Source organism: Cololabis saira, chromosome 24 (assembly GCF_033807715.1).
Source record: "Cololabis saira isolate AMF1-May2022 chromosome 24, fColSai1.1, whole genome shotgun sequence".
Classification (NCBI taxonomy): domain Eukaryota; kingdom Metazoa; phylum Chordata; class Actinopteri; order Beloniformes; family Belonidae; genus Cololabis; species Cololabis saira.
Genome location: NC_084610.1, coordinates 16,179,651 through 16,187,729, shown reverse-complemented (window position 1 = coordinate 16,187,729; position 8,079 = coordinate 16,179,651).

Below are 8,079 nucleotides of genomic sequence, written 5' to 3'. Positions count from 1 at the left end.
CGGCAGAGTCCGTGTTATCCACTGGAAGCTTGAACTAATCAGAATGAGACCTTTCACTTACCTCTACCTGAGAAGAGACACACTCGCGGGTGTTTCGGGTCGAACGGTTAAACAGATTTAAAGGCAATTATCAAATCTTGTTTTGTCAGGATTACTGATACTGAAACAGCCAACTGCAGCCTCATCCATGCTGTTTTTCACCCTGCAGCACCCACTTATCTGGTATTACAGCAGGGGACACACGACTTTATACTAAAACACATCTAGAATGTGCCGTTCCCTTGAAGTGGCATGAAACGTAGGAGGTTTGAGTTGTTTTAGGTGGATAAAGCTGTCAGCTGGGTTTAGGCCGTACCTGGTCGGTACAGGCCGTGATCCCGGGCCCGCGTGGCGGGAGGAATCGTTTACGACTCCTTCACAGGCCTGTTCAGTCTAATGGGGCTTTTCCACTAGTACCTACTCAGCCCGACTCGACTCACCTCGGTTTGGTTCTTTCCCACTAGGGGTCTAACGTGCCGGGTAGATACTTTTCTGTAACTACTCTGAGGTTCTAAGCGGCTGAGTCGGCTGTATCTGACATCATCACACTACAGGCCACCGATTGGTCGGGGGGTTGGAGTCAGACGTCTGAGTCAGGATGTGACATCAGTGAAAGAACGACTCTGACGGCTTCTTGTTCATTTTATTCAACAGGCAATGGCAGCAAAAGTCTGTTTGGTGATCCAACTCAATCAACTCAATCAATCAATTCAATTCAATTCAATTCAATTTTATTTATATAGCGTCTAATACAACAGTGGAAGCAGCTGCGGGATGACCAGAGGGGGGGACGTCAGCAGCACACAGCAGACATCCACTTAAGCAGGTGGAAGCAGCAATGGGATGACCAGGGATGGGGGGGGGGGACCGGGACCGCAGGCCAGAACGCAGCTCCCGTGGCTCCGGCCTGCAAACATGCACAAAAGAGAAAAAAGGCGGGCTGGCACAAGACACTACAGGAACGATGGACAAAAATGATAGCTATGAGATATTTATAATAAATAAAAATGGTAATGGAGAAGAGAGGCAGGGGAGAGGAGAGGAGAAGAAGGGTGAGAGGCACCGCCCAGCGGATCATGTCGGTGCCCCCCTGCAGCATAGGCCTATAGCAGCATACAGTATCTACCGCAAAGCTATATTTGAGACTAACTATTATAGTCTTGTTCTACAGTTGCAACTGTGACTACTGACTCTAACACACTAGAGTTTACACTACCTAGAGATTTACCAACACCAGCTAAAGGTGCAGATGTTCATAAACCTGGTGGCTGAGGAGAGAATTAATAAGGGATCTAGACGGGCGATAAGGAACGACCAGATCTACCAGGAGCTCTGTCACTTCATAGCTGCTAGCCGCTCCAGCTGACTTTTCAGCAGCGCAGAGACTAACTAGAAAATATTAAAAAGCGTTGCCGCTTGAAGCTTCTCTCACTCTCATTTTTTAACTTGATATCGAACATAAGCCACAGATCCAGCAGCACATCTATCATCTCCTCCAGGTTCTACATCTTTAGTGTTGTTGTCTTCTTCGTTTCACACAATCAAATACGTCACAGCAGCTTCCTCCAACCTCCTACTTCTGCTGCAGGTGCTGAATTGTAGTGGAAAAGAAACCAGGCCGAGTCGAGCCGAGTAGGTACTAGTGGAAAAGCACCTCAGAGCAGCTCTGGGCTGCAAGCTTGTTTACCGATGACCAGGATGCTCCAGGGCCCGGCGTCTCAGACCGGCTACACAGGCCAGAGCTGTCGCACGGAAAACAGAGGCCTGTCGTCAATACGGGGCATATATGTTGTATTGATGGTCCTAGTATTGCATGTTAAACACACGGATGAAGAGATCAATCCTGACCTGCTGTTTACGTTTCAGCAATCTGGATTGATGGGATGAAAGGGAAAAGGCGAGGTGCTTCTGTCCCACAAGACGCCGTAGCCACCTGCTTCATTAGCAGGTTATGTAAGCAGTTGTTTTTGTGCAGCTCTGTATCTCACAGCGATAGCGTTCGGTTGCACAAGACGCATCGGAAAGTGCAAGCGGCAGCTTTGTGCTGAAGGTCAGGACGGAAGCGGTAATGGCTCCGGAGGCTCCATCGGTCGCCGGGTTCAGATGGAAGCACTTGGATAATGAAGCTGCGGCGTACGGCCATCACAGCGATCAATAACACGCTGGAGGAGAACCGCCGCAGGGCGAAAGGACGAGGCTGTGACTACAGGAATCACTGCAGTGCCTATTATCTGTTGCCTTATTTATTTATCGTTCAACGTTGCAGAATCCCGATCGATCCAGCCACGCTACCATCTCCCGGGTTCCTGCTTCAGATCCTTTTAACGCAGCGAGAGGAGTTGTGCTCCGTCTTGAGAAGAATGTAGGTTAATAAGACGCTCAGCTGTGGTGTCAATAATGAATTAAGGCTTTCTCAACTCAGAGACGCTCAAACTGCTTAATGAAGACAAAAAAAAGTGGGTGACGTTAATCTATGTTGAGTGTGAGAAAGTGAACATTCATTTGGAGATTTTTAAATGGTTTAGTAACGCTGCGATGCTGATGGAGGGAAATAGAGAGTCAGGCTGCTACTCTGTCGTTGTAGTGGCTGCAGTTCCGTGACCGTCCACTAGGGCCCGGGTCCACCAGGGGCCGTCTCTGATGTCACCACAGCCCCCGCTGGGACTCACTGGGACTAGGAATGGGTGATATTTTACCGTTCACGATAAACCGTCATAAAAATTCCCCACGGTAAGAATTTGTCATCTCACGGTAAAAACGATCAATTGAGGAAATGAGAAAAAAAGACAGAAAGAAAGAAATGAGCCTGAAAGAAAGAAAGAAAGAAAGAAAGAAAGAAAGAAAGAAAGAAAGAAAGAAAGAAAGAAAGAAAGAAAGAAAGAAAGAAAGAAAGAAAGAAAGAAAGAAAGAAAGAAAGAAAGAAAGAAAGAAAGAAAGAAAGAAAGAAAGAAAGAAAGAAAGAAAGAAAGAAAGAAAGAAAGAAAGAAAGAAAGAAAAGAAAGAAAGAAAAAAAGGAGCCTAAAAGAAAGAAAGAAAGAAAGAAAGAAAGAAAGAAAGAAAGAAAGAAAGAAAGAAAGAAATGAGCCTGAAAGAAAGAAAGAAAGAAATGAGCCTGAAAGAAAGAAAGAAAGAAAGAAAGAAAGAAAGAAAGAAAGAAAGAAAGAAAGAAAGAAAGAAAGAAAGAAAGAAAGAAAGAAAGAAATGAGCCTGAAAGAAAGAAAGAAAGAAATGAGCCTGAAAGAAAGAAAGAAAGAAAGAAAGAAAGAAAGAAAGAAAGAAAGAAAGAAAGAAAGAAAGAAAGAAAGAAAGAAATGAGCCTGAAAGAAAGAAAGAAAGAAAGGAAGAAAGAAAGAAATGAGCCTGAAAGAAAGAAAGAAAGAAAGAAAGAAAGAAATGAGCCTGAAAGAAAGAAAGAAAGAAAGAAAGAAAGAAAGAAAGAAAGAAAGAAAGAAAGAAAGAAATGAGCCTGAAAGAAAGAAAGAAAGAAAGAAAGGAAGAAAGAAAGAAAGAAAGAAAGAAAGAAAGAAAGAAAGAAAGAAAGAAAGAAAGAAAGAAAGAAAGAAATGAGCCTGAAAGAAAGAAAGAAAGAAAGAAAGAAAGAAAGAAAGAAAGAAAGAAAGAAAGAAAGAAAGAAAGAAAGAAAGAAAGAAAGAAAGAAAGAAAGAAATGAGCCTGAAAGAAAGAAAGAAAGAAAGAAAGAAAGAAAGAAAGAAAGAAAGAAAGAAAGAAAGAAAGAAAGAAAGAAAGAAAGAAAGAAAGAAAGAAAGAAAGAAAGAAAGAAAGAAAGAAAGAAAGAAAGATTCCCTTTGATGACACTTTTTTGTATTGGTATTTTTTTTATCGTCATTTTTATCGTTATCGGGATAAATGCCAGAAATTATGGTGATACATTTTTTAGTCCGTACCACCCATCCCTAACTGGGACCCACTGGGACCCACTGGGACCCCCATCCCCTGTCAGGCTGACCCAGCAGGCTGGGTAACTGAGTAACGGGGGACGGGGGTCCCAGACCTCTGTCGGTCTTTCAGATGCCGTTTTGGTGGCGACACTTGAACTTCAGACGTTATTAAAGTGAATGTAAAGTAATACGGAGGAGGCATGGGGCCGGGGATTAGGGGAAGAGCAGAGGCCTGATAACAGGCCCCTGAGGCACACCGGATCTCAAAACACAAGGGTAAATGTAGTCTTTGTTCAGGCTCCAGGACATACGTTTGTTTCTCAAATCAGGTCTTGCATTCAGAGCATCTGCATCTGTTATTTACAAGTGATCGAGTTGGATTTGTGTCCAGACGTCACAAGCCTATCTGGCATGGCAGAGGCCACGGAGGCCACGGCACCTGTCCTGGGATCTGGATTGATAAACTGCTTCCTGTTGGCAGATCCGTCCCAGCTTCACTTACGACCGGGGAGACGACCGGGACGGGAGTCCAACGTTGTCCAGAGTCTTTGGCTCATCGTCGCTGACGTTGTAGAGGCAAAGCTCGGAAGCTGGACGATGAAAATATAATCAAATATTCCTTCTTATGAAATTAAAACTGATAGTTTGACACAAAAAAAGTAGTTTGAGCTGCTTGAAGTGTCATCATGTGAAGGTTCGTCCCTCCAGCTGAGGGTCACATGGTCAGTGTGTTTGTAGGTTTTTGGCCTCCGAGTAGGTTTTTCTCCCACTAGGGGAGTTTTTACTTGCCAATTTTTATGTTATGTTTATGTAATAATTGCTCGGGGGTCATGTTCTGGTATCTGGAATACGGAAGAGTATTAGGGCCATGCAGGAGAAAAAATATTTGAGAAGGGAAGATTTTTTTTTATTGTGCACTTCGAGAAAAAAAGTCGAAATGTTGAGATTAATATTGAAGTACAATTTCAAGAATAAAGTCGAATTGTTGTGAATAAAGTTGAAATACAATTTTGTGAATAAAGTAAAATGTCTCCTCTGGTCCATCAAATCCAGTTAGGAGAGCGACTGACAGCTACATATGCAGCAGCAGACGTAACTAACTAACTAACTAACTAACTAACTAACTAACTTACATCCTTGGAGTGGAACGTTAAGGATATGTTTCTGGAGTTATGCAACTGCATATGTGTGATATGTGTTTCTAATCAATATCGTAAAGCTAATTCAACTTTATTCATTCTTTATTCATTTCGACTTTTTTCTCGAAATTGTACTTCAACATTAATCTTGACATTTCGACTTTTTTCTCGACATTTCGACTTTTTTCTCAACATTTTGACTCTTTTCTCGAAGTGCATAATGAAAAAAAAATCTTCCTCTAAAATATTATTTTTATTTTTCTCCTGCCTGGCCCTAATACTTACGGAAGAGTATTAAAAATCATGCTTAAATCATGATTAAAAATCATGCAGGAGAAAAAATATTTGAGAGGGGAAGATTTTTTTTTTTATTGTGCACATTTCGAAAAAAGTCGAAATGTCGAGAAAAAAGTCGAAATGTGGAGATTAATGTTGAAATACAATTTCAAGAATAAAGTCAAAATTTCGCCTTTTTTCTCAACATTTCGACTCTTTTCTCGAAGTGCATAATGAAAAAAAAATCTTCCTCCTCTAAAATATAATTTTTATTTTTCTCCTGCCTGGCTCTAATACTCTTCCGTAGGTCTCTGGAAAGATCCTAGAGACGACTTATGTTGTAATAGACGCTATATAAATAAAACTGAATTGGAACTTACTGTCCACCTCTGCGGCAGCGAGGTGAGTTCATGGGGTTGTGGTCAGACCTGTTGTGTGTTGGTCAGACGTGTGGCGATGTTGACAAAACATTTCACATTCCCTCCCTGTCCAGACCTTCTGTAACTTTCTGTAATGTCCAGAGACGTAATCAAACGGCCACGCGTTTAAACGACACGGTGATCATGTTGTCAAAACAAGCAGCATGATGGGTAAATGTCAGCGTAGGCTCGGTGTCATGTGACAAAACAAACCTCCCATGCAGGCAGTTTACCTCACAACACCGTTCATTGTTTTTGGTAACTAATTCAAGTCACAACAGAGATTTATCTCTTTGTCAGAGCATGCAGTTTAATCCTTTCATTAGATAACCGGCGTCTCCGCCGCCGGGGCGACCTGCCGACTCCACCGCCGCTCTGATGCCGCGTGACGTAACGGAGCAGGGCCGCCGCGCAGGCTTGCCTCCTGGGGGGGGTTATCTCAAAGTAATTTCATAACTACGGAGTGTTTTGTTATGAAACAGTACGTTCTGATCGGGATGAAAGCAGGGAGAAAAAAACAGAGATATGAAAACAGTGGAAAGGGTAGATTCTGTGCTTGACGGAGCTAATCTAATTTTAGTAACTAGTCCGGCTGGAAAAAAACATAAAAATAGTCCAGGACAATATGGTATAATCTGCAGTTTGGGTGAAAGGATCGTTCTGTGCTCTGCTGATATGTGAGGGAGATTATGCAGAGAGGAGTTCAGTGGAGCCTGGAGGCGGCGGTGCATCAAACGCAGCTCTGCGCGTGGAACTTTAGTTGCTCTCTTGTGTTTATAAAACAACTGCTGGGGAAGTGAGTCGGGAGCCGCGGTGTGCTGGGTACAGCGTGTACTCGGGGCCCACCGATGCCCCCTGTGACGTCACAGACTCAGCTCTGGAGCTTCACGCTCAGCTGGGGCCTTTTACAACACGTGTGTTGTTATGGGAACTGAGTTAGAGGAGAGGAAAACAGCTCTGGATCTGATGGTGTTTGAACTGAAACAAAGATCCTCTATACAGAAGATAGCGCATTGCCGTTACTGCCAATGGTGTGAAATGGTCTACACTTCCGGTCTCCTAAGTGGGCGTGGTCGCCCCTCTCCCTACATCGTTTTGGAACATAAAACACTAGATACAGTACAACTTTCTTCCAAAAAGACTTACATAATAAAAATAACAGTATTATTAAGCACAGAAGCAAGTTTTATTTTAGTTTTGAACTTCATTTTATCCAATGGGAAAACGATGAGAGCCAAATCTGGCGAGAGTGTGTTGCTCAGACAGAGACAGGTCTCAAACAAAGTTCATTTTCTCCTAATCTGTCGGTCTGAAAATTGCCATTTTGGTGTCAGAATGTTCAGAAGGTTTGTGACTTTTGAAAAACGGGTCCCATATTTACTTAGGTTACTATGGGGCGAAGGAATTGGTAATAATCTGTGCTCACGTTCACTTTTCCCATAGGACTCAATAGACTCAGGACCTGCTGTTAGTCTCCTAAAGGGGCGTGGCAGTCACGTGACACAGATACAGGAAACCGAACCGTAGTGGGCTGTCTCGTTTATTGAACGTCTCTGACTGAAACCAGTTCCTCTCTAAAGCTGGGCAGACACTGTGCGATGGTCGGCTCGTTTTGAACCGATTTTCCAAATTAGAATGTTCCAATTTTTTGGATCGGGACGGATTTCAACCCAATCGTTGGTCGTGCCTCGAGCAGTGTACGTGGGGTAACGACGAGAGATTAACACCTCACGACGAGCTCCCGATCACAAATCATGTGCTCGCAAAAATAATCAAAACGTGTTGGAAATCCTGGTCGCTCCTCGTGAAGGAATCGCACAGTTGAAGCAGCTACGACCTGATTGGACTCATCCTTTCGTAGAGAGCATGCGCAATCTCTGATGTCACGTCAAAAACTATTATTTGTAGTTTAAAGTGTTGCAAATTCACATTACAAATCATGTTTTAATAGCAGAAATAAAAGACCGTATTTCCCATGTCTGCCCAGCCAATTCCTTGTCCAATCACGGCGTTGTCTAATCTTTTGTCATTTATCGCCACACAGAATGGCACAAATTGCCAAGGCAACGCATTTGTTTTTGCTGAGCATCTTTGGTGTCTCCCACTTCGGGGTTCCTCCTCTTCCACTTCTTTGCGACGTTGCAGTTCCGGTACACAGAAGTCCGACGGGAGGATTATGAACGTGTAGTGTGAGCAGACGGGTCGCATCAGATTATGGGGTCGTACAGTGTGAGACCATAAATCGTGGGCTGTGAACTTTTGAACTCAGCGATCTAGTCGTGCAGTGTGAGATGGGGCTGAATCAAA